This window comes from Tachypleus tridentatus, unplaced genomic scaffold (genome assembly GCF_004210375.1).
Source record: "Tachypleus tridentatus isolate NWPU-2018 unplaced genomic scaffold, ASM421037v1 Hic_cluster_2, whole genome shotgun sequence".
In the NCBI taxonomy this organism is placed as follows: Eukaryota; Metazoa; Arthropoda; class Merostomata; order Xiphosura; family Limulidae; genus Tachypleus; species Tachypleus tridentatus.
The window spans coordinates 60455976-60469537 of NW_027467782.1; positions in this window are offsets into that span (position 1 = coordinate 60455976).

Sequence of the window (13562 nt, forward strand, 5' to 3'; positions counted from 1 at the left end):
TTAGATAATACTGTAGCGTTTTAACGTTGACTTCACAAGTTATAACTGACAAGATTAACTGCGATTGGTCACTGTTATAGTGGCCTGGTCTAATAATATTGTATTGAGATATTCTTTGCGACTTTGATGGTCAGGGCTCCTCCACTTGACATAACTTTCATCATGAAGGAAGGTGTTTTGTTGATTGTAGCACATCCCTTAAGATGTGCATGTATGTCTGTCCTGTTTGTTCAAAGATATCATTATTCAACGTTGGTTTGGTTTGGATTTCACGCAAAGCTACACGAGGACTATCTGAACTAGCTGTCCCTAATTTAGCAGTGTAAACTAGAGGGAAGGCAGCTAGTCACCACCACCCACCGCCAACTCTTGGGCTACTCTTTTACCAACGAATAGTGGGATTGACCGTTACATTATAACGCCCCACGGCTGAAAAAGACGACATGTGTGGTGTGACGGGGACTCGAATCCGCGACCCTCAGATTGCGAGTCTAGCATCCTAATCACCTGGCCATACCCCATGAACTTTAACGTTACATGAGCAACTGATTTATTTAAATTAGAATTGACGCTATTTCTAGAAGTTGAATGTGTTTTCTATCTATAATTTTGTTCGATTCGTATTTTAAAATATAAAGGTTGTTTAATTTGTTTAGCCAATTCTAAAGTTATTAGCTTTCACATGCTATTTAAATAAAAAGGCTTTTAAGAAAGAATTTTTCATACTTATAAAATAGACAGAATTATGAGCTAGAAAAAAAAAACTTTCAAGCTCCTGATGCAGATAGATACGGGTCAACACACTTTCCAAAATAATTTTGGAACAGGCAATTAAAACATATTTCACATTTAAATATTAATAATAAATAATTAAGTATGTTAATTAACATTAAATTAAAACGTTCAACTGACTGAATAGAAGATTTTACTTCAGCGTTTAAGGTGACATCTAGTGGTGAGAGTGTAAAATAAAATCGATAAAACTAGTTCTCATTTTACTCACTAGATAACACTACAGTATCAGTCTGCTGGGACGGGGAAAAAAATGTTACGAAAGCCATTTTTATTCCAGCTCAGAGGTTTTTAAAAATATATCCACTAGCATATGTTGTGTAATAAATAAAGTAATTATTAAATACTTTTTAAAATTCAGAATTAATTAGAGTGGAATCTTGTATGTGCTTAAAATAACAAACAATCTTTGATAAACAATTTTCAGTAAGCAAATGTCGTGAAACAAACCATTTTACGATTGAAGAGGTGGACACTTTATAATAACAGTCACATAATAATTACTTTGATTTGTGATAATTATAAGTAAGCTAACACAAAAATGTGATATCACATTCTTATCACAAAACAACTTCAAATAAATGAGAAATTTTCGTTTAAATGAACTGCTCACTCTTATTTCTATAGTAGTATAACGTTTCGATCTAAAGTAGGCCTAACTCTAGAATCCAAAGAGTCATCACATTCCAAAAACATGCCAAAATTCTACGATACCAAACCACCTAAAATGCTAATGAAAGAATTATTTTGTAACGAGTTAGTTTTCACAGAAAACAGTTTATTTGTTTTTTTAAATTTCAAGTAAAGTTACACGAAAGCTGTTTGCGCTATCCGTTCTTAATTTAGTAGTGTAAGACCAGAGAACAAAAGACCTAGTCCATCACCACCCACCGCCAACTCTTGGGCTACTCCTACCAACAAAAATGGGTTTGACCGTCACATTATACCGCCCCAAGGGCTGAAATGGCAAGCATGTTTGATGTGAGAGGGTATTCGAACACCCACCTCGGGACCACGAGTCGAGCGCCTTAACCATCTGGCCATGCTAGGCCTTTACACAAGCGAAGGATATTTTAAAAACAGCTATCTAAATGTTCAACAGATTTTTATAAATATTCTTCCTTGTTGTAACAGTTATAGCTTGTAATAAAACAGCGCTTATAATCAGGAAGTAAAGTGAAAACGAAAACATTAATTTGTTTTACTTTTATTATAATAAATAGAATTTAGTTTGAAAACTTGAATACTTTAAAAGCAATATTGAGAATAAACATGTTTTAATTTTGAAACAATATCAAATTAATTATTATCACAAAAAAGTGTTTTGACTGGAAAAGTTCGAGCTTTGTTTGTAGTTAAGCAGCGTATCTACACAATGGGCTATCTGTGCTCTGCCCATCACAAGTATCGAAATTTGGTTTTAGCGTTGTGAGTGTGTTTATAGCAAAGTTACATAGAGTTATCTGCAGAGTTCATCGAGGGAATCAAACCCCTCATTTTAGCATTAGTAAATTCATAGACTTACCGCTGTACTGGCGTAGTGTTGTAAGTCCGAAAAAAATACTGCTGTGCCACTGGTTCATATTAAAACCATAATGAGTTCCTTATCATAAACAAACATTTTCATTCGGATTGTGGAGATTTGAAATAGTATCTTCGTTTCAATAGCTAGAGATTCTGAGACAATATATTAGATTCATTATGATAAAAAAAAGGGTGTGGGGTTGAAAAAATTGGCAAATATAAAAATATATTGAATTCAATGACATGAAAATGTGTTCGTTTTAAGTGTTTGAAAAACATTACTTCATTATTATCATAAATTTGATAAAAAAATGCACCGTTACTTAAGACCAAGCTATCCTTCCTCGACCTTTCAACTCTAACCGAGGTGTAGCTCCTGGAATTATTTTAGTGATTTTTACGTACCATCCGCAGTGGCTGCTGCATGGCTGCGGACTTACAACGCTAATATCTGGGTTTCGATACCCGTGATGGGCAAAGCACAGACAGCCATTTGTGTAGCTTTGTGTTTAATTCAAAATAACAACAACAGTCTTGCACTGCATAGAACCTTTAGAATCAATTAAGTGAAGAGAATGGATCACTTATCTGAAGGCAGTTGTAAGGCTTATGTGATGTAACTTTCTAGTCTAATAAGAAAACTCCAGAAAACTCAGTTGCTTTTTAAGTTACCAGAACGATCTAATTATAACTAGTTTTCAATTAATTAAGATAAGTGCAGCTTTTAACGTATTATTGTTATTATTCTAAGATGCCAAAGTGCCACCTCTTCAACCACGAATGCTGATGGGGAACTGGCGGAAGTGACAGAAAAAAAACACGAACTATTTGGATACGATATCTCTTACGTAGAAAAGACTTTAATTTTAAAGTCGTAGTTCTAACTTCTTGTCTTCTACTCAAGACGGTATTCAAGTGAGTTGACAGCGAATATTCGAGTCGACTTGTGAAAACATTTAGATTTGGCAACTTGTCGAGGAAAACGTTTTACTGTAGTAGAATTGGCAGCAACTCAAAATAGATTATGTAAAACAATCAAGAGTTTTCGTCACCAGAAAGACGAATAACAATACAGAAGCTCGCGCAGCGGTAGCAGTATCTACCAAGACCTGCATACCATTAACAGTATCTACCAAGACCTGCATACCATTAACAATAAGTGGAAAACTGTACAGGTTTCTTTTTCCCTCCGGCTCCTGGCGTTTTGTTTTTTTTTCCAAAATGGTGGTCAGTGTAACGCGACTTAACCACCAAAAGTAGGTCTTAAAAGCTTTATAGAATGCAAATAATTGTCGCGTAGTGATTTTTCATCGTTCAACTGAAAGCACTTATCCTTTGAAAACAGACCTTGAGGAAATATGAAGTTGGGCACCTCAGATGCTCTGACTAATGTCTTACAGATTACTATTGGTGAAGTTAGGCACCTCAGATGCTCTGACTAATGTCTTACAGATTGCTATTGGTGCAAGTGAATTTGTTTTATTTGACGTCAAGTGCTCTGAGTAGTTTCAATTGACGGACAAAACTAGCATGGTTTCTCGAACAGCTGGTTGAACAAATATTGCAATCGACAAATGTTAACATTACAGCTGTCAGGTTATCGTTTTTCGGTTAAGTACTTCTATAAAACCTCTTGTTACCCTCCCCCCCCACCTCCTTGCTTCTTAGTATGATCGGTAGGCAATTTTAGCCCAGATATTATTATTCTCCTATCTAAACAATACCGTCGCCATGATGACTTCTGAACCGGAAGGCCCTCTCGTGGAAGATTTATGACCTAGAGTTCTTTAAGTTTTGTGTTAAGACTGATGTGGGAGAAGCCAGTTACTGATATGCTGATTACGAGGTTGAAGAACGCTTGTCGAAGAAATTGATGAGACTAAAGCTAAGACGTGACATAGGAATACAATAACCATGTGACTTTTGTTGATAGGTTGTCTCAGCCGGTTTCGCGAGGGAAAGTGGACTCAGAAAGCTAACCAGCCATTCTCGGGTTTTCTTCTTAAATCGTAAAAAAAAAAAGAAAAGAAAAGAAATGAATGCAAGTTTATTTATGACATTATCCAATCGATGAAAAGTAACTTACATTTGAGGTCTTTCATTTTTACGACCTTGAGTTTTCTTTAGATCAAAGTTGTCACAAAAAATTAGGTACAAACAAGTTACGCACGTGTTTTTATAAACACTTGGTCAACTGAATAAGCAAGATGTACAGAAATGTAAAGCTTATGACTTATTGTTAGCACATTAATCAGAATAGAATTGTTGACTTAGATGACCTGGTATATATATATAAGTTAATTACAACTATGTATTACGAAGCAAATAGAAATTACATAGAATACTTGATCTCAGTGTAAGGACTATTAATTAGGTTACAAATTACACCAACTATATTTAAGTTAGGTTTTTATATATTGTATGTGTCACTTTCTTTGTTATTTGCTCCTTCCAAGTAGCATGGCCAAGCGCGTAAGGCGTGCGACTCGTAATCCGATGGTCGCGGGTTCGCGCCCGCGTCGCGCTAAACATGCTCGCCCTCCCAGCCGTGGGGGTGTATAATGTGACAATCAATCCCACTATTCGTTGATAAAAGAGTAGACCAAGAGTTGGCGGTGGGTGGTGATGACTAGCTGCCTTCCCTCTAGTCTTACACTGCTAAATTAGGGACGGCTAGCACAGATAGCCCTCGAGTAGCTTTGTGCGAAATTCCAAAACAAACAAACAAACCTTCCAAGTAGCTCAGCAGTATCAAGGGTTTAAAAGGCTAAAATTCGGTGTTCAGTCCCTGAAATGCTAACAGTAAATAAACAAAGAAACAAACAAAATTTATCTGTTCTGCACTATGCTTCATACAAGGTTTTGTTAGTTAGTTTTGTTTCTTTTTACTTGGTTGTTGTTAAAACACAAAGCTACACATTGGGCTATCTTTGCTCTGCCCACTACGCATATCGAAACCCGATTGAAAGTCTCATAAATCTGCAGGCTTATAGCTCAATAACTGGGGTATTGATTTTTGTTATTTACAAAGCTACGCAATAGGCTGTCTGTGCTGTGCCCCTACGGGTATTGAAACCCAGTTTTTAGCCTTATAAACCTCCAAATTCACTGCCAAGCTACTGGGAGTACCATTCAAAAGAGCAGTAATAAGTTGCTGTTAGTTTTTATAATATATGTCAAATTTCAACATGTTCAATCTTGGTTAATTCAAATAATTTTCTAGAATCTAGAATTTTTCTTTTTACATTTCAATAGCATGTTGGCGTAACAAGCACTGCAGCCATGAATTTGACCTGTTGCACAAGTCGAAGTAATTATTTTTTTTCGTTAGAAATAAAAGGTGCGTCCGATTGAAAGTGTTAAATAAGATGATGGGAAGGAATAAAAAACTTGTATTTGAAAAGTATTCACGAAACCAATTTTATTGAATACTGACTGTTAGAAATAAAAAAGGGACAAATGTCCACGTGTTATTTGTTTCTGAATTTCGCGCAAAGCTACTCGAGGGCTATCTGCGCTAGCCGTCCCTAATTTAGCAGTGTAAGACTAGAGGGAAGGCAGCTAGTTATCACCCCACTGCAAACTCTTGGGCTACTTTTTTACAAACGAATATTGGGATTGAGCGTCACCTATAACGCACCCACGGCTGAAAGGGCGAGCGTGTTTCGTGCGACCGGGATTCGAACCCGCGACCCTCATATTACGAATCGAACGCCTTAATCCACGTGGCCATGACGGGCCAATACGCTTTCCTTACTCCAATAAATCACTTCGTTATGCTTGTAAATCATTGTTTGCCAATTTATTATTATATTACCACAATGTGCTTTCCGTACTCAAGTATGATTTGGTTATATTTACATATAAGTGTATTCATCATTATTTTTCGTAACTGTCTTTAACCTGTAACTTTCATTTATGCCATACTACAAACAAAGGCTTCATCATCATATGAAGTCGACACTTCCTTTCAAGCGTAGCAGTAATTACACATTAAAGAGGTGTTTTCAGGGTTAACAACAGCGTTGTGTATTAATTATAACTATTTGTTACGGGAACAAATTTAATGTATGTCATTTACATTTTTCATGTTTAGGTTTCCCAACAAGCAAGTAAAAGCGATTTTTTTCAACGAATATTGAAGATTATTGTACATGAGCCCAAACTGGTATATTTTTACAGTACGCAACAAATTATATCTCAGCCACTGCGTTTAAAATTGTTGATTAATTTTCTGACATTCTTTTTAACAGACTTCCCTGGATACAGTGTTTAGGATTTACAACCCATAAACTACACTGCTGGTTCAGGGACACTGGATAACGACCATAGTCTTTCCCAAATTAGAAACAGTGATCAAAAGGCTGACAACCAGTCAGTTGCTGCTCACAAATGTATCCTTAACCAGATTGTGGAATTGACTGTTATGGTTATAACACAGCAACAGCTAATCGTGCATAATTTATTCATTGGAGTATCGAGGATCTAGCCTTAGATCTTCTAACCCACAGCTTGGCACGGTAACCACTACAAGCCACATCCAAACTTAACAAAACCTGTTGTTTATAGATAAAGATTGTAATGTAATACCTGGTGTGTTATATACACAGATTGTAATGTAGTACATCCGTAATTCTTGGTGTGTTATATACACAGCTTGTAATGTAGTACATCCGTAATTCTTGGTGTGTTATATACACAGATTGTAATGTAGTACATCCGTAGTTTCTGGTGTGTTATATACACAGATTGTAATGTAGTACATCCGTAGTTTCTGGTGTGTTATATACACAGATTGTAATGTAGTAATCCGTAGTTCTTGGTGTGTTTATACACAGATTGTAATGTAGTAATCCGTAGTTCTTGGTGTGTTTATACACAGATTGTAATGTAGTACATCCGTAGTTTCTGGTGTGTTATAAACACAGACTGTAATTCCACACCTCCGTAGTTCCTGGTGTGTTATATACACAGATTGTAATTCCACACCTCCGTAGTTCCTGGTGTGTTATATACACAGATTGTAATTCCACACCTCCGTAGTTCCTGGTGTGTTATATACACAGATTGTAATTCCACACCTCCGTAGTTCCTGGTGTGTTATATACACAGATTGTAATTCCACACCTCCGTTGTTCCTGGTGTGTTATATACACAGATTGTAATTCTACACCTCCGTAGTTTATAAATATTTACATGTCTATATTATACAAAGTTACGCTCTAATTCTAATATATTGTTCATCCATTTTGCAGTATTATGTGCAGTTTCCCATGCCCTACAAATACACCTTGTTTTCTTCACAGGTTATATTATTCGGCCGTTTTGGATCTTCGCTATATTTCGATAATTTCCTATTCTTCCTTTATAAACAGTCGTTAGTACATGCCGTGTGTTTCTATAGCGCCACAGATGTCAAACATTATTTAAGTATATCCTACAAAAGCTATATAGATGTAGACAACTAAAATCGCTATACACGTAACATACAGCTTCCCGCGTTATAAAAACCTTCTCTTATCATTGATGAGGAGTTGAATAGTCCGAAACTGGTCTAATTCAGTGACGAATGGTGAATGACATACTAATATTTCTGTTGGGTCACTTGTATTGTTTCAGAAAGGGGTCTCAGTGATCAAGAGAGGGCGTGAGAAATGCGCTGTTTTTACGTTATTAAACAAATAAACTCGTGAAAACAACTAAAACATACAATTTGTAACATTTGTGGAGAAATTTCCGACTGTGTTCGGAAATTTTTTAACTTTCCTCTCGCTGAAAAAAAAAGAAAAGATTCGTGTGGGTGTTTTCGGTGTAAAACTACAAAATGGGTTATCTACATTCTGTCCATCAGTAAGATGTTTGTATTGGGTTATCTACATTCTGTCCATCAGTAAGATGTTTGTATTGGGTTATCTACATTCTGTCCATCAGTAAGATGTTTGTATTGGGTTATCTACATTCTGTCCATCAGTAAGATGTTTGTATTGGGTTATCTACATTCTGTCCATCAGTAAGATGTTTGTATTGGGTTATCTACATTCTGTCCATCAGTAAGATGTTTGTATTGGGTTATCTACATTTTGTCCATCAGTAAGATGTTTGTATTGGGTTATCTACATTCTGCCCATCAGTAAGATGTTTGTATTGGGTTACCTACATTCTGTCCATCAGTAAGATGTTTGTATTGGGTTATCTACATTCTGTCCATCAGTGAGATGTTTATATTGGGTTATCTACATTCTGTCCATCAGTGAGATGTTTATATTGGGTTATCTACATTCTGTCCATCAGTAAGATGTTTGTATTGGGTTATCTACATTCTGTCCATCAGTGAGATGTTTGTATTGGGTTATCTACATTCTGTCCATCAGTGAGATGTTTATATTGGGTTATCTACATTCTGTCCATCAGTGAGATGTTTATATTGGGTTATCTACATTCTGTCCATCAGTAAGATGTTTGTATTGGGTTATCTACATTCTGTCCATTAGTAAGATCTTTGTATTGGGTTATCTACATTCTGTCCATTAGTAAGATTTTGTACGGTGGATTTACTTTAACGGTGGTGGAAACAGTTTAATTCAGAGCCGACCTCATGTTAAAATCATTTACTTAATATCTTAACCCCGAAAATACTAGATTATCAGTTTTGGTATTGGTTTTAAGTCAGTTTATGTTTCCACTGACTCCCATTTGTTTGTTTTTCGAATTTCGCGCAAAGCTACACGAGGGCTATCTGCGCTAGCAATCCATAATTTAGCAGTGTAAGATTAGAGGGAAGGCAGCTATTCATCACCACCCACCGCCAACATTTTAGCTACTCTTTTATCAACAAACAGTGGGAGTCACCGTAACATTATAACGTCCTCACGGATGAAAGGGCGAACATGTTTGGTGTGACGGGAATTCGAATCCGCGGACACCCATTTGAAGACAACCGTTAGGTTATTTTATCCTACACTTCAGATATATATGCACTTAGAAACAACCAGCTGTATATAAATCACATGGGTGGTAGAAGTTTGTTCGATACTTAGGATATAAAGAGATGTCAATTTTGAGATCTAAACATCAACTTTCATATGAATCAGTGTTCTTACATCGTTTATAATATCTAGTGTTAGCAGCAAGCCTGTTTTACATTAAATTATGTGACTGCAGCATTTACTTATCCGTCTACTTTATTCTACAGGGTGGCCCATAAGTCACTACCCATCCATATATCTTATGTATCCAGGGTGTCACCAGTATTCTTGCGCTCATGTACCCACGTACTTCTAACAATACGCTCTTCAAGTGTAAATGGGCTTACATCGGCCATATTTCTCTGAAAAAAAGAAACAAATTTATAATACATGCGTAATTGAATATAACATAATAACATATGGATGGGTAGGGACTTACGAGCCACCCTGTAGAATCGCGTCTTCTGATGGAGGACTTTACGGACTTTCAGTTCGATTACCCGTGGTGAACAAAGCGAAACTAGCACACACTTGCAGTAAAAAACAAACAACAACATAATTAACATTTTATCTTTTCCCCACGATATTTGAGCGACACGTTTCGAGATTTACAAGTATAAAACCCGTGGTTCGATTCCCTGCTGTAGCCTAGCTTTGCGTCATAAATATAAAAACTAGCAAAAGTAATCTATATTTTATAACCTCCGTCAGACATAAGTTTCCAGCTTTATGATTCTAAAATTCAGGAATCGATTTTCCCACCCCCTTTTTAGTTCTGCGCTGAAAGCAAAAACCAACGATAACAATATTTTACAATCGTTTTTATAAGTTGGTCGAATGCTTTCAGTTTTGTCACGTTTTGATTTAAAGAATGAAACTGATCAAAAGTACGACTCTGAATCCACTAAAATAAAATCAGCAGAGTCGTGTGTAAGCTTCATGATATTTGTGCCCTTTTTAACCTCTGGAAACGAAGTTCAACGTTTCTAGTACGTGCGCTAATACTGGTGGTCTATCACGCTTTTAGGATGCCCTTCTGAAAATTAGTAGACGAATACATTAAGCTTTACGAGTTAATACTTTAACGGACAAGAAGAAGAAATAAAATAAACCATCAAATGTACTTCCTTTTTTTTTAAATTATTTAGACGACGACCTCGGAGAGTCAAAGGACTGCGCATGTTCGCACGTTGACTCAAAAAAGAAAAGAAACTATTATGCAGTTCGTTATAAGCTAGAAAGAGAGGTGTGTTTTAAAATAAGTACCTGTTCTCACCCTTCAACACGCGCTGGTATATTTTAATTCGTGAAATTGATGACTATTTCTCTGTCACGGTATATTCAATTCAGGCGCGAGACACGACGGCCGCTAAAGAGAAGTGATGGTGACGTCACCTTCCCGCACGCTCGTAGAGAACTATTACGCCCCTTCAAAAACTCATCTTTTAAAAAGGGTCGTCGGTGCTAGAGAATACTGGATTTATCGGTGCCTTCGCTCTAATTCTATTTACTAGACATAATGATAAAACTTTTTTTTTTTTACATTTTACTTCCACGCGTGTACGTCGCGTGGTTGAATGAAAATCGTCACTAATCCCAAGATCACAACAGATTTAATGCTGTCATGGATCTAATATAGTGGATATTAACTCCCTCATAGATAATCTTGTAACAAAATCAATCCCAGATAAGGGGAACATTTGCTCATACTCACTGTGCTATACGTACGTTTTTGTGAATCGCAATTTTCTCAAGTGTATTTTTTCTTTTTTCCTTTTACTTTTCTTTCTCTCTCTCTTTTTTTCCATTTAATTTTTTAGTGACAGGATGGAAGTGGTATAAAAACTATAACTTCTGTTTAACACCATTTGAAACTGTTTTAAATGTTGTTTTTGAATTCGAAGACAAAACTCAAACATGGGTACAATTGGTCAGGTCGGTTTAAAAGTTTTTCCTTCTTATCTGATAGACTATATGCACATATTATTTCCTCATAGTGCCTGCGATATCTTGGTGGTTAGGGCGCTCGACTCGCAGTCTAAGAGTCGTAGGTTCGAATCCCCGTCACGCCAGACGTGCTCGTCCTTTCTACCGTGGCGACGTTATAACGTTCAGTCAATCCCATTGTTTGTTGGTAAAAGAGTAGCCCAAGAATTAGTGGTGGGTGGTGATGGCTAGCTGACATCCCTCTAGTCTTCGCTGCTAAATTAGGGACAGCTAGCGAAGATAGCCCTTTCGTAGCTTTGCACGAAATTCAAAATAAACAATCCTTATGACAGGCTACACAGTCAACTTTAGTTTACTGTCCGTTTCCTCTAATAGCCTAACTGATTAAAACATTTTATGTATATTCCGTGTGGTCATTATAACTTCAGTTATACGACTGACCACAGGATAAGACGTTAACTTGCTCTTTATGGTATTCTTTAGGTGGATGTTAAAATGTGCAGTTCAAAAATATAAACAAATATCAATACGTTTTGCGGCCATTTTCTTTCAATGGATAAGATTTGTTTGTTTAAAACATTCACGCTTTAGACTGCATAAGGAAATCGAACTCGAGATTTTAGCGTTGCAAGTACATAGATATACAGCCATCCCATTGAAGGACCAGACTAGAAGGCTAGAAGAAGGAAATGCTGTTTGTCCATTTTGTTGGAACAACATCTCGTCCATTTTGTTGGAACAACATCCCATCCATTTTTTTGAGACTGTATCTTGTCCATTTTGTTAGGACTGTATCCTTTCCATTTTGTTGAAACAGTATCTCGTCCATTTTGTTGGGACTGTATCCTGTCCATTTTATTCAGACAGTATCATGCCCAGTTTGTTGGGACTGTATCGCGTCAATTTTCTTGGGACTGTACCTTGCCCATTTTGTTGAGACTGCATCGCGTCCATGCCAGCGCCCTTCCAGAAAACGAAACGTATGCTCCTAATTTGTGCTTGAAAGAGACACAAACAAACAAATCAATGAGTTTGTTAGAAAGATTAATAACACTTATTTTTGATATTTTCAAATGAATACTGAAAAATAGACGATGTTTTCGAAAACCAATCGTTTCGTTTCAATTTTTTTCAGTTAAAAAAACATTTTAACCTACGTAAGCAAGCTTAACCTCTCAGGCACTTGGAGGTTCAGATACTACATAGACCTTTTCCTTCTTTTAGTTATCGAAATCTAGATCCTTTTGGGGATCTGCGAATGTCGAATTTGACGCTTTCACCTTAGATGCTATTATGACGACCACATAAAGTTGTTTAGAATTTCCCGCTAGAAGTTAAACTGTTCATGAGAAACGGACTCAAAATGATGTATATTCACGTGACTAACTATCTTAAAATGATCAGGTTTTGGTTAGAATTTGTCTTTATTCACGTGTCTTAAAGTGATCAGATACTGGTTAGACTGTCCTTATTTACATGACTAACTACCTTAAAATGATCAGGTTCTGGTTAGACTTCATCCTTATTCATTTGTCTTAAAATAATCAGATTCTAGTTAGACTTTGTCCTTATTCACGTGTCATAAAATGATCAGGTTCTGGTTAGACTTTATCCTTATTCATGTGTCTTAAAATGATCAGATTCTGGTTAGACTTTGTCCTTATCCACGTGTCTTAAAATGATCAGGTTCTGGTTAGACTTCATCCTTATTCATTTGTCTTAAAATAATCAGATTCTAGTTAGACTTTGTCCTTATCCACGTGTCTTAAAATGATCAGATTCTTGTTAGACTTCATCCTTATTCATTTGTCTTAAAATAATCAGATTCTGGTTAGACTTTGTCCTTATCCACGTGTCTTAAAATGATCAGGTTCTGGTTAGACTTCATCCTTATTCATTTGTCTTAAAATAATCAGATTCTGGTTAGACTTTGTCCTTATCCACGTGTCTTAAAATGATCAGGTTCTGGTTAGACTTCATCCTTATTGATTTGTCTTAAAATAATCAGGTTCTGGTTAGACTTTGTCCTTATTCACGTGTCTTAAAATGATCAGGTTCTGGTTAAACTTTGTCCTAATTCACATGACTAACTATCTTAAAATGATCAGGTTCTGGTTATATTTTGTCTTTAGGCGACAGATTTTCTCTCCCCTTACTTTATCTTCTGTTAATGTAACTGTTTTTTCTCTAATACATTTTAACGTTTTAACATGCTAGAATTCATTTAACGATCGGTTGTACTTTTTCTCTTTACTTCACTTACTTGTCAGCTACTTGATTCTTAAGTTTGTGGGCGGATTTTTTTTTTTTCTCCTACGTTCCAAACGAACTAAC